The sequence below is a fragment of the Lonchura striata genome, chromosome 2 (assembly GCF_050655825.1).
Source record: "Lonchura striata isolate lonStrDom1 chromosome 2, ASM5065582v1, whole genome shotgun sequence".
Lineage (NCBI taxonomy): Eukaryota > Metazoa > Chordata > Aves > Passeriformes > Estrildidae > Lonchura > Lonchura striata.
Genome location: NC_140704.1, coordinates 39,039,276 through 39,056,605, shown reverse-complemented (window position 1 = coordinate 39,056,605; position 17,330 = coordinate 39,039,276). Strand labels below are relative to the sequence as shown.

General features: G+C 37.9%; 1 protein-coding gene across 3 annotated transcripts in view; it reads right to left on the bottom strand.

The window, feature by feature from the left end:
* Positions 1–17,330, bottom strand: part of RARB (retinoic acid receptor beta) — a 319,974-nt gene that overhangs the window by 93,623 nt on the left and 209,021 nt on the right. The window lies entirely within an intron of this gene.

Genomic DNA, 17,330 nt, shown 5'->3' with positions numbered 1-17,330 from the left:
CCAGAGTTCTTGGAACAGTTTAAGCTTATGCCAAGAAAAACATGCTGCATATGTGAGTTAAAAGTAAACAGAATCAGACAAACAGAAGTACTGTTATGTTTATCCTATTAGCAGTCTTATAATACCATATTCAAAAATAATACCTGTCATTTGTACCTCAAAATGTAGAGTGGCAACTTCTGAACATAAATGTTGGGAAGTGATGCTTAAGTGTGTATGAACTGGAAAAATACTGTTTTTTCTCACTGTATCAAAATGTGCCAGGTAGCTCCTCATGCTGCATTACAAATAGTAGTTGCACTAATTCTTATATTTATTACTAAACACACATGTAATTTAAAAATTCCTCAAATAGCCCAATGGTTTGCTCACACACTATTTCTACAATACAGTAACCTATGCATCTCATATTTCCCTTTGAAATAGCAAAATACTTGGTTTTTTTCAACAGAGTATCAGGACAAGCTACATTCATAAAACAGGGAGCATTTTCTAATTTAGATCATGACTAATCATAATTATTGTGCTAACTAATAAGTCCTCTAGTTCAAATGTAACAAAACCTTAAGTATTGCCACATATTTTAAATGCCTACCCAGCACCCACAGACGTGCGAGGAGGCAACAACTGTCCAATATCTTTGACTTTGTCCATGCAAAGAAATTGTGGTTTCGCATCAGTGCTTTGATCTGTTTTCTCGCAGACTGTGATAGCAGAAACTTTACAGTAAACATATTCTTAGCTATAAATGAAATAAAAAGCACAAGTTCAAGTCAGAAATCTATTTCCTCTGGTGTTACTGTATATTTGTCAGTGTGACATAGCACATTTGAAACCCATAATCATAAAACAAAAATTTACAGCCAAGGTTTAGGGTCTACATCTGTTTCTCTGGTTTTTGTACTGCAATTACCCACTGGACAATTCAGAAAGCAGCACTATGAATCATGCACTGCACACATGGTAGTGCTGGTCACTTTTTTGTTAGTACAAGAGGCTGAGGATGCCATAATGTGCTTCAGTGAGAGAGAGCATTAACTAGAATTAGGATGAGTGCACTAGGGCTCTCTAATAAAAATTACTTTACTAGAAGCAACAGAGCACTTCTGGAACATTACAGGCATATTTATAGCATGGAAAAATTAAGAAGTGCATGCAGAAATTCTCCCCAACTAAGTACCTCGGGGGAAGCAGACTTTTTTTTCTCTTTTGCATGCATTTTACTATTAATCAAATGTAGCACTCTCTTGAAACAGTTTTGACAGCAGAGTAAATGGTTACTAGTGAATGATGTGTGTGTTTAAGCAGTGAAAGCAGAGACAAAGTGATGTTTTCTTCTACTCCCTAGGCAAGAGCTGACACTAAGCTTGCTGCCTCAGCTTTGATACTCACAGATTCCTTTGTGTCAGTTGCTGGGAGAATCACTGGCAGTTCACTAACCCTGCCTCACACACAGGGGCTTTGATTTTTACCTCTTCATTGACGATAGATGTTAATATGAAACAGTACTTGCCTGCCTAGACAGTTTTTTTTCCCCTCCCCACAACTGGGGGAAAACAAATCTGAAAAATCTGAAAATCTGAATTCCCCCTTCACTACTTGTAGTTTTTAGTGTTGAAGGATATTTTCTTCATGTCTTGAGCACATGAATGATGTCAAAAGACCATGGGGAAGAAAATCACTAGGTCACAAGAGAATGGCTGAATATTTAAAACTATAAGGTAGTCCTAAGAATGTGAGCAAGAATTGCCCTGAAGAAAGTAAAATAGTAAAATTACTGGCATGAAATGGCACAAATAACATTGAAAAAAAAACCATTAAATATAGTAAAATTAAGCAAAAAAGAGGTTTCTTCAGTCTGGTGTATACTACTATGCACAGCTTGCAATGACCGAAACAAGAATTTGCACTAAGAGCAAGAATTATTTCAGGCCTGAAATATAACAGCAATTGGCGAAAGACAATTCAGTGCAGAGCAGTATTTTATTTTAGATGAGAAAAGCAGAGTTAGTCATCTCCAGACCTGAAACTCAGACATGCAACCAGTTTACGAATCACTAACAGATAAAGGGTTTTGTCTGTTTTAATCAGTGGATATGTATTTGTAAAGATGCCTTTAAAGCTGATTGCTTAACTTAAAGGCTATAGAAATAATTAATCTCCACAAACTTGAGCATACAACCATGTTTCTTAGAATCCATACAATCCTTTGGCCTGGAGCCAGGGGAGAACTGCCCTACATGATAAAATTGGGAGTGTATTTGGTTCAACAATCAATTTCTAAAAGTGACTGCTACTAGATCTTTCTAAGGAAAATACAGGAATCTTTAGTGACTGGTGAAGTATAACTCACCAATAGGTCCCCTAATAGCCTATTCTCTAACAGCAAATCACTTAAGCATTAAAGCATCAGATTTAAAATCCCTTCCAACTTTTTTCTTTTTTTTTTTTTTGTAATAGCCCTGATGTTCTAGATAGTCCTATCTAGCCAATGTCTTTTTGGATTGTGATAAATTCATAGCTACACAGAAGGAGATAGAAAGTTATTAAGCCTTGAGATCAAGAAGGATAACTTTTAAAAAACAGACAAGCAAACAAAAAAACACTGTAAAACTCATCCACGTTGGAAGTAAAGGAGAAATACCAAACTGCACCTCTGCACCTTTTTGGGGCCCCAAAAGCTGATGCCTGCAGGCTCCTGAAAGACTGGCAAAGAGGCAATGACATCACATGCATGAAGAGGGAACAACATGCATTTTTGAAGGATATAAAAAGAAAAGAACATTATTAAATTAAACACTGGCTATATACTGAATCTACACTTGCTGTTTATGAGGATCCTGTAGTGCAAACACCACTGCTAAATGGTTGCCAGAAAAAAAAAAAAAAGTGAGGAAAAAAAGGTTTACTTCATTTTGTTTTGTTTTTAAATGACTAGAAACTGCTGTTTCAAGGTTTAGCCAAGAAAGAGATTTTTACTGTTAGCTTATAAATCCCTCAAAACATAGAAATATAATGGAAATCCTGAGGTAACTGGGGTGCCTGGCATGGCACTGACACATTGCATTATATAATCCAGGGAGAATGAAGGTTGGGACATCTATAAAATCTAAGCAGAATCAAGATATATGAAAGAGCAGAAGAGTAAGTAGAAATGCTGAATATTAAACTGCAGAGAATACTACTATTAACAATAAAGTTTCCTATATGCCGAACATGCTTTGGGTTGGCTGAAGGTGAAAGAGCACAGAGCTCCATTAAAACTAAAACAGAGATTCAAAAAGGTTGTTTAAGTAACTACTTTGTTTCTGCCTTTTTTAAGGAGGTAAAAAAAGAAAGTTACCTAACAAAAAGATAGTATTTCCTGATGTTCTGATATCCTGAAAGGTGTTTCAGAACGTATAAATAAATAATCCTGAGAACATGCAGAATAAATGGGAGTTCCCATTTATAGTTCTATAGGCATCTTACATAGTCATCTTAGCACCCCAGCTGTAACCAGAATCAGCATATAAATTGGGACAAGTGTACTTCTTCTACAGGTTCACTAATTGCAGCTTAAACTCTTGATGAAAAGTTAGCCCTGATGGCTTTCTTCCAGAAAAAGACCAAAGTTACTAAGCAGTGACTGGAATTCCAGCTCAATACATACATATATATCCTAACAAAGACTAACCTTACGCAAGCCCTATCTCATTTAAGTCAGACTTGGGCAGCATTTAAGGCTTGTGCTCCTGCACTGCACAAGGACACCCATAAAAAGGGATGGCAGAAGCCTGAGATGGCTGAAACACACTTGAGCGGAGCTCCAGCCACATAAAGCCCAGTGCAGGTGGGACTGGATTATGCCATGAGTGTAAACTGCAAGAGAGCCACACTTGGTGGCTTGATATGTGTATTCATGACAATCCAGTTCCCACTTAGCTAGTTCCCAAACGTGCATCAAACACTGAAAGAACAGTCCAGTATCCTATCTCTGGTATCTTAGAAAGAAGAATGACAGGGTGATTGGAAAATGTGTTGGCATAGCTACCTGGCTAGCAGAGGTAATGACAGCAATGACAATGTGGTGACATTGCCTAAAATCTGCTGGTAATGATGATCATCATGCCAACACCTTCACTCTGCCTGTTGCCCTAATGCACAGTACTTTCACACCTTTGTTTCTGTCATGCAGATGTGCTTCCTCTTTAGGAACAGCCTGTGAAAATTTTTGTTGTAAATGAGGTAGAATTACCCAGAAACTGGGTAAATATAAAAATATAATATATAAAATATAAATATATACCTATATATTTAGCAAATCAATATCTGGTTTCTTTTGTTGAACATGTGCCATCAATAATGTGGGGATTAACTGAGGGCACATGTCCTCTGAGGGACACTGTTATCACTGTAACTTTATTGATGTAGCCTGAAAAGTAAACTTTACTAATGGGGTCAGTTTTACAAGCATACAGTTCATCATAGTGCAACTACTGTTGAGCAGGTAAGGGATTCTGTATGTTCCTTTTATACTACAGTAAATGGGCTGTGACAGGTAGCACTCCTTCAAAAAGGAACAAGTGCTTCCTCACCCCATATTGTTATACCAATGTAACATTCAAATATAGATGAGATCTCAGGAAATGTCAGGCTGGGCTGGACCTCACTTGCATTCAGAACAAGCAATGGCACCATCAATGACATCCACTCTGAAATGTTCACAAGATGTTTCCTGGTTTTCAAACTCTACCAGAATATACTTATTTAATTGTTCTTTAGTGCATTCCTCAAATTCTACTTCACTTGTGCAATTTAAGCCAGCAAAGAAAAACATGCATGGTCCCAAGCTGCTTCATTAAGCTAGTCCCACATGATTAAATAGATCTGCAAATTCCCATACCATAAGTTTGCAAGACTCCCATATTGAACCGCAGAAGGGATTGAATGTCCACACATATTATGTCCATGTTCAGGGAATCACAACTGACACACATGCTTCAATCAAAGACAACTTACAGAGCTGGGGTGCAGTTAGATATTGTGGTGGTGAACACCATACTGCCCCAGGCTTTGTGCAGTATCATGGATTTCTTGCCCTTTTGGAACCTTTATTCTAAATATAGCAGTGGACATGCAAGCTGGTCTCTAAGCATGTGATGGTGCCTCAGCATATCAGGCTTGACAGATCTATAAAACTATCAAACTAGTTTTGCATAAACTAGACCAAAAACTCTTCATTTGGGCATCTTGACAGTTCTTTTGACTGAAAAGTTCTGCACAGACCTTGTTATCTCACTGAAAGAAACCACTTCTTTCAATCCAATCACAGTTTTGAGCAAGCATCCTCAATAACAGGCTTCTTATTCACAAGACACTGATCTTCCATGTATTGTTATCAGACTATTAGAAAAACAGATTTATTCAACTTCTTATGGAGACATAGGAAGAAGAATGGTGTTCTGTCCTTTGCGAAATGGCTTTGAGATGTCACCCTTACTGCATTCATCCATTCTATCTTGGGCATGAAATATGTCAAAGGGTACACCAAAAGACAGGGTTGTGGCCAAGCTCTTGCAAGGAATTATCAAGATTGTTGGATGGATAATGTAAGCCTGAATCTAGAGAAGCTTTAGTTACAAGAAATGCACGTGCACATTCTTAATCCTGAGAAATGTGTTGCAATTCTCCTTAAAAAGTACAGCAAGTTCTTATCCCCAGTCAAATCTTAAACAACAAGTTGGTGCATATATACTAATTAAAACCTTAAAAAAGTTAAAGATCCACCTGTTGGATTCTTAAATTTGTCTAAAAATTGCTAGGTTTTAAATTTAGTTTTATTTTTTAGACTTATAAGAGCAGAAGGGCACACCACTGATACTAAAGCTTATACTGCTAGCTGAACAATGCAGGAACATGATGTCACTCAGAGGTAGAACTTCACAAGCACGCAAGGGAGGCTAAGAGCTTTGCCAACACAAATTATCAGACAGAACCTCTCTGGAAAAAATGAGGCACAAAGATCGAATTGAAGTGTAAAACTTACTGAGACTTGAATGACATGTTGACAGATACCACTCCACTCACTTGCTTCCTATCAGAGCCCAACAGCCAAAGCAGAGATTCCTAAGCAGTGTTTTTACAGGCTAGGTTTAGTCTTTCCCTCATCTTATCAGTAGCCTTCAAAGGGACTGTGGGTGGATGTCCTCCAGGGGGAAAAAAAAACAACAACAAGAAAAAAAAACAACAAAAAACCTCTCAGAAGTGCCACCTCTTCCATACAAATATATTGGCGCAACCACAGAGACTTTGCTTGAGTTGAGAAAACACACCTGGCTCTTCTAAAGGAGAAATTAAAGAATTCATGCTTCAGCCCTCAAGCCTTGAGTGGCCTTAGAGAAGAGGAACAGCTAAGGAGAGAGTCTAATCAGGATGCAGGGAAAATCAATACTTGCATCTTGAAATACCTTAGGCAGGAAGGAACAGTTTAAAGTTGAGACATTTTTCTGCTCTTTGCACAAGAAAATGTGCTGAAGACTGAACAGGTGAGAACACAAAGGTAGGAGAAGGCTTTCAGGAAGACTAAAAACAATCCAAAGCATGTTATACCCTAAAGTTCTTTGGGAAATCTTATCTTTTAAAAGTTTCCTAGTTTTGCTGCATGAGAGAGCTTTCTATGTACAGCTCAAAGTTGTCCAAAGTAACATTTTCAGGGATAAAAGCACACTATTGTACTGTTATTTTCTGACTTTGGTGTGGAATACAATTATTTAAGACTCAGTGGGAGAGTATGAAAGGAGCAGGAGTGTAATTCCAGTTCAGGAAAAACTCCAATAACTGACAAAAAGTAAGAAACACAAGATAGATGCATTGTATTGTAGGGGTGAGTCCCATTGGCTGGAAACCCCGACTCTCCCAGCAGGACTCAGTTACATAGCAACTCCTGAGGGCAAATTAACCCTTTCCCAGTTAACATACCTGGAATGATTTAAGAGACCTTTTCCTTCTCCTGCTACAAAATAATTTCATAGGTTTGCAAAAATGGTTTGAAAAAAAAATGAGTGCTACCAGGGTAAAAGCAAAGCTATCTGACTCACCACGGGATACTGATGGTACAATGAACAGAGGATGCAGGGAATTCACATCAGTCTAAATTATATTTTATATCATCAGGTTTTGTGACATATGTAAAACACAAAATGTATTTCTCACCAAAAAGTTCATGCTTAGTCTGTGGGGACCCTATCCAGACTGTATTTATCAAGTTCCAATGGTCTTTCTCACCCAGATTCTGCCCACTCATTGACTACATAATTACTGAAGAATTAAAGAGTCCTCAGCTGGCATAGATAGTACTTAATTAATCTAAAAGATAATTTTTCCCCATCAGAGAATGTATTGCCTTCATTCAGAATTGTACAGGTTAATTATTGTAAACTCTGAAATAACTCCTGCAAATCTTACAATACTAGTTGGTTTTCCTCTAATAGTCCTTTCTAATTACTGACATCAAACAATTTGATGAATTTGGGAATGTTTATTTATTTCATCACAGCAGTTTCCCTATTTTGTTTTTAGAACTGTATTACATTTCGGTGTGTACATATCAAATGTAAGCACAAATACTAGATACCATTAGCATAGGACTATTGATGTTCTTCTTGTTATCAGAAATAACAAAGATCGAATCTAAAAAAATCAATATCTAAGACAAGGCTCCTAAAGTTCTCTATCTTTAAAATATTATAATTCAGCTGCAGTATTTTCTCCTTTGTAAGAGAGCTGGATGGTCCCTGGGGACCAGGAAGGGCAGATGTCCTCACTCAGGGCATCCCTGGTGTGGTCACACTTCAGTGCTTTGAGCCACAGATGCACACTGTTAGGAAAAAGGAGCTACTAATTTTCCAGAGGAGAAAATAAGAGATCAGGCTGATGTGACATTACACTTACTTTTGACTGTCTTCTAGTCACAGTAAGTGAGCTCCATGTGTTTTCTCTTTTCTTTCTTTTTACAGGCAGAATTGGACTCATGGTAGAATGGGCATTAAACAATGCTTGGAAAGGCAGGCACCAATGACACTGCTCCGATTCAGAAAAGCAGGGTAAGACTATAACTTTCCTTTACTCTGGAAGACCCAAGGACACTCTCACCTGAAGGTTAGAGGAGAAAAGCCTTGAACCAGGTAATCTTCTGCTCCTTTTCCCCCACCTACTATTCTCACACACAGCAGGTCCTACAACACACACCTCCCACTAACATCTCTTTGTGAAGTAAAATTGCTGCTCAGCAGCAGCTTCTCAGTTCCCATTCAGACCAGTCAGAAGAAACCATAGTCCTGTTAGAAGTTTCTTTTTTTTTTTTTTTTTTAGTTGCTTTAATAAAACAGGTAACCTTTGTGTGTTACTGAAAGGACTGTCTACATGGTTAAGATATGCCTTGCTTTTCTAAACATTTCACATCCTAAAAGTCCATCTGCATTTTCTTTCTATGGTTCTCATACATCACTTGCAAATCCAGATGGGATAGAAAGATATAATTTAAAATTCTATTTAATTTGGCTTCCTGTATTATATCTTGAAAGCTCATCTTGAATTACTTAGCTGCTGACTTTCACAAAACTAGGACTACAATATAGTGGGTGGGAGATTAGTACAAACAGAGCTACTTCAAAAATATTTTGTGATCTGAAAATTATTTAGGAAGAATCAATTTAATTTTGTATTATGGAGTTTTTGAAGAAGTTCGTATTTTCCTATCATTGTTCATTTAAAACCTATCACTGACACCACTGGAAATGTAGCCTTTAAAAGGGTAAAACCTGAAGGACCAAGTTCAGCATGCTTATGTTCTATTGAAAGCACCATTTCATATAAATGCCAACACAGACCTATCAAATATTTGTGTTCTTCATTAAACTAATGCCTCCCTGCACCATAAACGAGATGGTGCAAAATATAGGTGTATTCCCATGTCCTCCTACTAAGGTAGCCGATATCAAAATAAATTTGCAACCATATCATTATATCAATCTCCAGTATTACTGCATCAGTACTATAACCATAATTAACTAGCTGCAGGTCAAATTTCTAATAAATCTTTAGAAATTAAATGTATAATTTGTCAAAACCACATGTCTTCATAAATTGATTATTCAGAATTTAGAAGCTTTTTAATTAGGAAGAAATTTATGCAATACCATGTGTAATAATTACGAATCAGCTCTTCTGTGATATTTTTGTACATCAGCAAAAATTAAAACATTGGAAAACATTACCAGGTCATTGCAGTATTTCAATGTCAAAAGAAACACATAGTTTAAATGTAGAGGTTAAAGATATTTTCCCGTATCTTTTACATCTTATATAGCTTTATGATCTCAGAACTGGAATCATTAACCAAATACAAAATCAATGAGAAAAAGATCTAATCTGACCATTTTCTAGTGCAGACTCCCTAAAAATGATTTATGCCACTGTAACACTTTTTTTCCATGGTTCTGTAGTTTTACTAAACAGCATATATTCTAAGTCAAGCTTCCATTTTATGGTACACTAAACAATATTTTGCCTTTCTCATCCCTTCCAGCTAAAATTGTGAAAGAGTTTAAAACTTTTAACCATCACCTTTGCAACAAGCTTCAAGATGATGGGTATGACCCTGGCTGCCAAACAGAAAACTAGAGAAAAAGAAAGTTAAGTGATATTCGTTTATAGCACACAAGAAGCAAAAATTATACCCCAGCTCCCCTGCTCTCCCCTCCCATGCTTTCACCACAGGCCTATTCAAACTCTGCACCCCCACAAGGGCTCTGGATACTTCTATCAACATTTCATAGGAGAAGATTTTTTTTGACAGAGAACACAAAAGCTGCTTTGTGTGAAGTCTGGACACTTTTTTTCTACCTAATAAAAACATGAATAGAAGTGGGACCTCAGCAAGCATATGGCAGAAAGTCTGGACTAACTGAAAAAAAGGGGCCTCGAAGAGTTTGCTCTGTGCCATTCCCCACCGTGTTTACTGGTGAATGTATATGGTGTAAATAAGGAGTATGCAGAGCAGCCCATAATGGAACATTGTTTATGTGCACATCCTGGCAAATGCATATACAGCGTGGAGGCTATTTCCAAGCAGAACATAAACACAAAAGGGGAGTGATGACAAACAAGTATTCCAAGGCAAGAAAAATGTTATTCCATATACAAACCAAACAAACTAAAGTGGTTTCTCCCCTGCTAGGATCCAACTGGCAGATCTCAGCTGCACACACTATGTAGCTGTTAAAGAAATGAGAGACATTCCAGGCTAACTGGTTGGCTTTCTTTTTCTTAAGAGACCTTATTATGCTCTCAATATTAAAAAGAAAAACACAGTTAATATTTTATTTTACTCTCTTGCAAAAACAGAACAAAACAAAACAGCCCTTTCTTTCAGCCTGAATAGGAGCTGGGGAGATAGAGCTGATGCCAAGAAAACACCGTAAGGAATTAAGTCACAGCTTTTCTATTTCAAGTTCCCACTGAAAGATAGAGATGATTCTTTCTTCTGCAGGTCTCTCTCACAAACCTATTACATGGCTTTAGCAAGTGACACCAGTGTGACAATAACTTAGAGGTTTCATGCTCCTGGCAGAATTTTTTTTCTTATAATCATTACTCATATAAAGAAAGAGGGTTTAGAAAACCCAAGTCCCTGCAATTTCAAGATAGCAAACCGGGGGATGAACCTTTTTTTGTGTGCTTACTTCTGGAGAACAGAGTATCATGCTTTGACAGCTGCTATGTAAATAAATGGTTGCAATTTTATTCCTTTAAAACTAATTTCAAACAACCAACTAAAGGAGGAAGAAAAAATGACAAGTAGGAAAACAGACAGTAGAGTGAACTGAGAGTGAACAACAAGAATCACAAAAAGTCAACTGATAAAGCAGAGTTTTTATTATAATTAATAGGCCTTTTTATGATATTAGACACTAGAAACCAGCATCTTTAGTAGATCATAGGAGGTCCAGAATAAAAATACTTTGTGATGTCCTACACAGAAATGCAGAGCCAGCCTGTGGTTTTAGCATATTTTAAGATACTCAGAGTGCACCTTACTTTCTCCAAAGCTCTAAGTATAGACCCAAAAAAATTGAAATACAAGTGCTGAACTGGGGTCTGCACCTATAAGTAAGATTTCTGCTAGTCTGTCAAAACCTGGATGCAAATGTCCCGTGCTCTGCCTCTATGAACTTTTGGAATTCAGGCACGTTACTCATTGGGAAGTGATAGAGCCTAGGCTGGGAATACTGGTAGTACCTTTACAATATATAGACAGTCCTTCATGGAATCACATTATTCTTTTATTTTCATTTTTTCATGTGTCACTTCCCTTATACAAGACCAAAAGAACCCTCACAAAGCGTCTTGTTGGCGACTGGTTGGATATTAATACTTTTCAATTAAAATCACACTTCAGAATCCAAAGGAGGCTTATTAAATTTTTTTTTTTTTAATTACCCCATAATGCACACCTACCTCATCCCAACATGACCTTACACGCACCCACTGCTTGGGTTTCTCTTCAGCTGTTTGCAGACTTCTACAGAGCCTTCACTGTGCTTCACAAAACAACACATTTCTCATAATTACTCTTGGCTGCATGGAGCGCTTACAGCGCGGTGACAGGGAGGGTGCACACCAATGCCAAGTACAAGCTCCCATGCTCTTTCCTCATTACAGAAGGTATTTCTGGTGGCTGAATACCTTCTGCATATTAGAGCTGTTATCTATATGAATAGAAAATTTTTGTATGTGTGCTGTACTGGGCAACTATACTGCAGAGAGGAGGATCTGTGATGGCTGTTGCAAAGCTGAGTCACAGTGGGTATGCTAAAGATTTTAAACAAAAGGGGTTTTAGCAAGACTCCACATCTTACCACTTAATATTAAAGAAAGGTACTAAACTATGGGAAGAATCCTAAAAAATATTGCCAAATGTATAAATTTATTGTGAAATTTAAAGAATCTTTTTTGTTCTCTTCATCTAAGTTTCACCAGTCGAGTGAAAACCACTCAGTTTTCATCTGACAAGTTTTCAGCTTTAAGGACTCAGAAGAATGGCCTACAAACATGACCAGACTGGCATGATGAAAGGCTAGGAAACAGAGGGATAAGGAAGAGCTACTCTAAATTACTAGCACTAAACCTTTTAATTTGTATGTCAGCATTAAGATTTAGCTTACATTTGTGGCTGACAAAATTCAGTAATTCAGACATGCTAAAGTGAATTCAGGACCTGCAAAAGTGGAAACAAAGGTATTGAAAAGATGCTGTGAAAACACTCTGAGACCAGCTTTGTATTCCTTACTAACTGTTGCCTGAGCTATGCGATCTTATACGTTGTTGTTTACCAGACAACTACATAAAAACTAGTATTCTTTATCTACTCCTCCCATTCCCCCTTTAAATTAAAATTGAGTTGTTATTTTAACCCTACTCAAGTATGTAATATAGTGATGATTGTAAATCTTTATGATCACAAAATCCCTTTGATTTATCCCTCAATTTACTAGCTTTAACAAACATAATCCTAGAAAACAATACAGAGGAAGATCTTACAGGCCTTCAAATGATTGAGAGGGAGCAGGGAATAACTACATAAGTAAAGCTACAGCTCCAGGGCTCAAGACTTTCCCTTTGGGAGGCTTTCTGAATGCTGTTAATAAGGTCCTGCCAGTGGAACCAGAAGAATATCTTCATAAAAAAAGACCTTCACTGTGGGAAGATACAATTTTCCAGAAATTTTTTAATAAAAAGCTAATAGATGTGGGACCTGAATCTAAGAACAGACATAAGTATGTCTAAATACATAGGAAAACATGAATATTATTAAAGGTGGCAAGTCAATCCTGTCTACCCCCCACCTCTAGATCTGTTGTCACGAACATGAGGATGTTCAAAGATTATGTGAAGATACCAGACTCAGTTCTCCACTATTAGTGACCATATGGCAACAGCCAGTTTAACACACAAAAATAATTATTTCCTTTTCTGCTCAGTATTCCATGCTGTGACAGCCAGAAGAAAATACATGGATATTTATGTCTGCAAAGCAAAGCAAGGCATACCTTGTCTATCAGCACTGACCTTAGCCAAGATGCAGTCACCACCCTGCATCAAAACTGACCCTCTAAACATTTTGAGAATCTGTATTAAACCAACATTTTAGCACTAACTCTCCCATATGAATTCCAGAGGGTCTATACACAGGCATGGCAATTCCTTTTGTCTGTACCTACACTCATAAATAGAATGGGCCAGGGTTCATTTCCAGCCCTGAGGCTCATCTTGCATTCCAAGCATCTCCCACTCCATTACAGCACTGGCTTGAGGATAACTACATAGACAGTTCCTTGCTCAGCTGCCCCTGATCCACACCTGGCCTTGCTGGGGAGAAGAGGCCTGCATGCTACCTGTCAGTATAGACAACTCACAGGACATAACCTCAGCCCATGCCCTGACCCTGCTTGTTTTTCTGATAGCCTTTGAACCCCTGCAATTTACTCTATCCACCAACATGCGCAGGAACTTAGCAAGTTGAAGAGCTTCCTATGGCTTTTTCTGATTCTCAGGACAACTCACTACAGTCTAGTGGAGAAAGAGCCCATGTGAGTAGGTGTCAGACTTCAAGCCCAGGAGAAGTTCATGAAAACAAGAACTGGAACAGCCACTGTCTTTTCAAGCATTGTTGCTAGCAGAGGGCTGGAGTCCTTCCATGAGTGCTCTTTGCTGTCTCTGGAGCTGCGTGGTTTGGGGAAGAACTGCCTCCACTTGGCTAGCAACATTTACACAACATTTTTATATGCTCACTGGATCCACACAAGAAATCTGATCAACTACCTTCAGGAGCCACCCAAAAATTTGGAAGCTTCCAGCTGGCTTGCTTGTTTGCCCATCTTGGGTTCTCACATATCTTATTTAACATTCCCTTATTAAAAACACAGAATTTTAATAGGTTTTGTACTGCCTAATATTTAAGCATATATACAATAAGTCAGTGCCTGCAGTGACATCACCCTCCTCTTGAGCTAAGATGTATCTGATGAAGGAGTGAAAAGAGTTTTTATATTTTTCTCTCCTGTGTGTATCTTCCAAATGGGCTTGGCTTACATAGGAGTGATGTAATGCCTCTTTTGAAGACATATTTAAAGGGTCAAAAAGTAGGAAAATATAACCTGGATCCACCAACAGGACAGTTTATCACATAGGAATTCTGGTCACCTATTTGGAGTTTAACTGAAACCACAACATGTCTCTTAGTGCTGGCACAGGCACATGAAACTAAAGGTAAGCTTGCTGGTCACTTATATTTCATTAGTACAACAAAGCTTTTACTGGTTTCTTACTAGTGAGAACAAAAAGTGCCATCCTGGTCGGTAAAAATTGCTATGCTTCCACTAACTGTAAAATGTGTTGTTGAGACAACCCAGATGCCTAAGCTTATCACACCAGCAACAAATTCACTTCTGGGAGGAACCTACCCTATCTTCTCTCATTAGTTTGGTCTCAGTTCTGTCTATTTATTGGCTAGTCATCATAGCCATCATTACCCTTGCCCCTATCTAGCTAAAAGAACTTTGGCCAAAAAGGCAATCATTTAACATGCCTAGTAGGCTCTCCATGCCCACCCAGATTGTCCACTGTCAACATGGAGACAGGACTGCTTCCAGGGTGAAGGTGTTGGTCACCTAGTTAAGATGCCAGGACGGAAGGGATACACTCCTTGGCAGGTGTAATGAAGGCCAGTCTCTCAGCTAAGGAGCCAAGGTCATCCAGTCTTTGCCCTGTAACCCCCAGGCTACAGTATTGCCAAATAGACTGGTGTAGAGCTGAACACTATGGCCACGGGATAGAATCCTTTCAGTGATCCCACCTAAAAGCAGGAACCACTGGAAAGCCAACTGCAGTGCACACCTGCTAGTCAGAGAGGAAGAAGCTGGCATGAAACATGACTGTGTATCTTTGTGTAAAGGGGACTCTTAACAGCAAAATCTCCAGACCTTAATCTGTCAGAAGCACAGTGCTACTGCAGCTTCCTTATCTTCAGCAGGGTTTGTTCATGTTCAGCACATTAAAATGAGATCACCTCTTAGTTAACAGGGCTGCCAGCAAATACTTTATCACTAAATAGGACCATTTAAAATCAGACAGTACTGGAGGTTGACAATCTAGGCTTAAACACCCTCCTGAGCTAATCATGCTGCTCCTAGGGCAGAAACTATGAAAGAAATATGACACTTAAGCACAAAATTGACATATTTTGCAGAGGAAGAGACAGAGTTATTGAGCAGAACTTTTTTTAAGAATTTTTGTGAACTCAATTCTGATCTCAATATATATATAATCTGTTGGGTTTACATGACGTTTCCATTGTTGATAAACTATGTTCAAATATATCAGGCAGAGGATGGCCTACTTGTTTAAAGTTCTAATTGTGAATTTTAATGGATGGCTAGTAACAAAATTTGCAGTACTTTATTAGGAGAAAAGAGCCTAGACAGAATTATATGAGGGAAAAAAAAAAAAAGCATTTTCCATAACTATGTATGTTTTAAATTCATGCCTTCAAAGCCAAATGCATGCCATTGGAGTGAAGGATTTAATAGTTATGGGTTTCTGTTGTTGTTCTTAAGAGTTAAGGATATTGAGATTGCTCAGTCTATAGAGAATTCAGTGTAGTTGAAAAAGTGGGTGAACAAACATCTTTACTGCCACAGCAAACAAAACCTGATACTGATTTTTCTTATCCATACTGTAGACGTCACAAAAAGCTACACAGATGTAAATCCACCGGAAACAATAGTTACTCTGAATTGTTGCTGGTCAAATATAGCAGAATTTGACCTGACACAAAGGCAGAAGAACAGCTCTGCAAACTGCATTTATACAAGAAAAGAGTAACATAATATATTCTTTACTTAAGAACCCTACAAAATATTTAAGCACTGGCATAAACTTGTTTTCCTGTAAAAATTTGTTGCTGAATTTTCAGGGCCACAGTAGGCTTTCTAATAGTATAATGTAGTATTAGTATGAATTTTGGTCAGCATTTTCAAACCAAACATTTAAAGCTAAGATAAATATCTTTTTATGTGCCAAGTATTTATGGTCCACAGACACACTGATAATGACTAAATCGGGCAGGACAGATCCATTCCAGCAGTGAATTTTAGGGATGCAGCCCCTGCTTGCATCAAATTTCGTTAACTATGTTGCTGATCCACAATCACAATATGAAAAGGCCAAAGATCTCTAGAAAAACTCAGTCTCTTATAGGTGGAAACAGAGTAGCAAAGTTTGGTCAGTAACTTGGGGGCTAGTCTGATCCTGTCATTAGCATAATTTTTTTCATGAGAACTTAAGATCAAAAAAGCAGTATCAATTCACAAAATACATGGCAGTCTTAGAAGTTAAGAAAAAGGGCATAAATCACATTTGAGCCAGAGGAAAATAAGTACTATGAGAAGCAGTACTTTTTGTTGGTTTACTTTTTGTTTTCAGATGGCTTAATTTATACACAGGATGAAAAAACACTGCAAAAAGTTTTAACACAAGCAGGTTTTTAAGGTGATCTCTATCTACTACAAAAGTAATTTACATTTCCATTATCAGTCTTAAATCTTTCCTGAGAGTCTGAAGGCCAAAGCAAGTTTCTAATCTCAGCCACTGTCTACAAGACCCATTCAAAAAGAAACTCAAAGCTCGGGCTCCTTAAATCAACTCCATTTGGTTGGAGGCTGCGTTTCCTGCTTGTTTGCTTTTGGCCTTCCTGCATATTGGTTCAGGACTTAGGGCCGAGCTCAGCTGCAGAGATAATGCAAAATCAGAACGATTCTTTTCCTCTGGCTGCCAAGGAAATCCCTGCTTTAGATTAGAAAATAACTAATGATTGTGTGTCCCTGTATGCTTTGGAGTAGGGCCCCTTATTTTATCTACATGGCAGCTACCTGTCAACGTGTGGTGCTTGGAGTAGCGCACTGGGAGTTCATACACACCAAGACTATCTAAACAGACCATTAAGTGCTAGTAAAGTAACACATGTGAACGACAGGTCAATAAATTTTAAACAACTTATGTTCACTGCAAAGACCTGGCTGTTTTAGAACAAGCTGTGTTTACATAAAATCAATTTTTACAAGCATCTAAATAATTAGGGAATATACCGTAATAATAATTATATTCTAAGTTCAATATAATAGTTCCAAACAAATTCAATGTATCAATTTCTTGTTTACACAATTCCTCCCCCTCCCTTCCCAGGTCTTGCTTCTTAAATAATTCCTCCTCTTTACAGAAGGTTTTCAAAC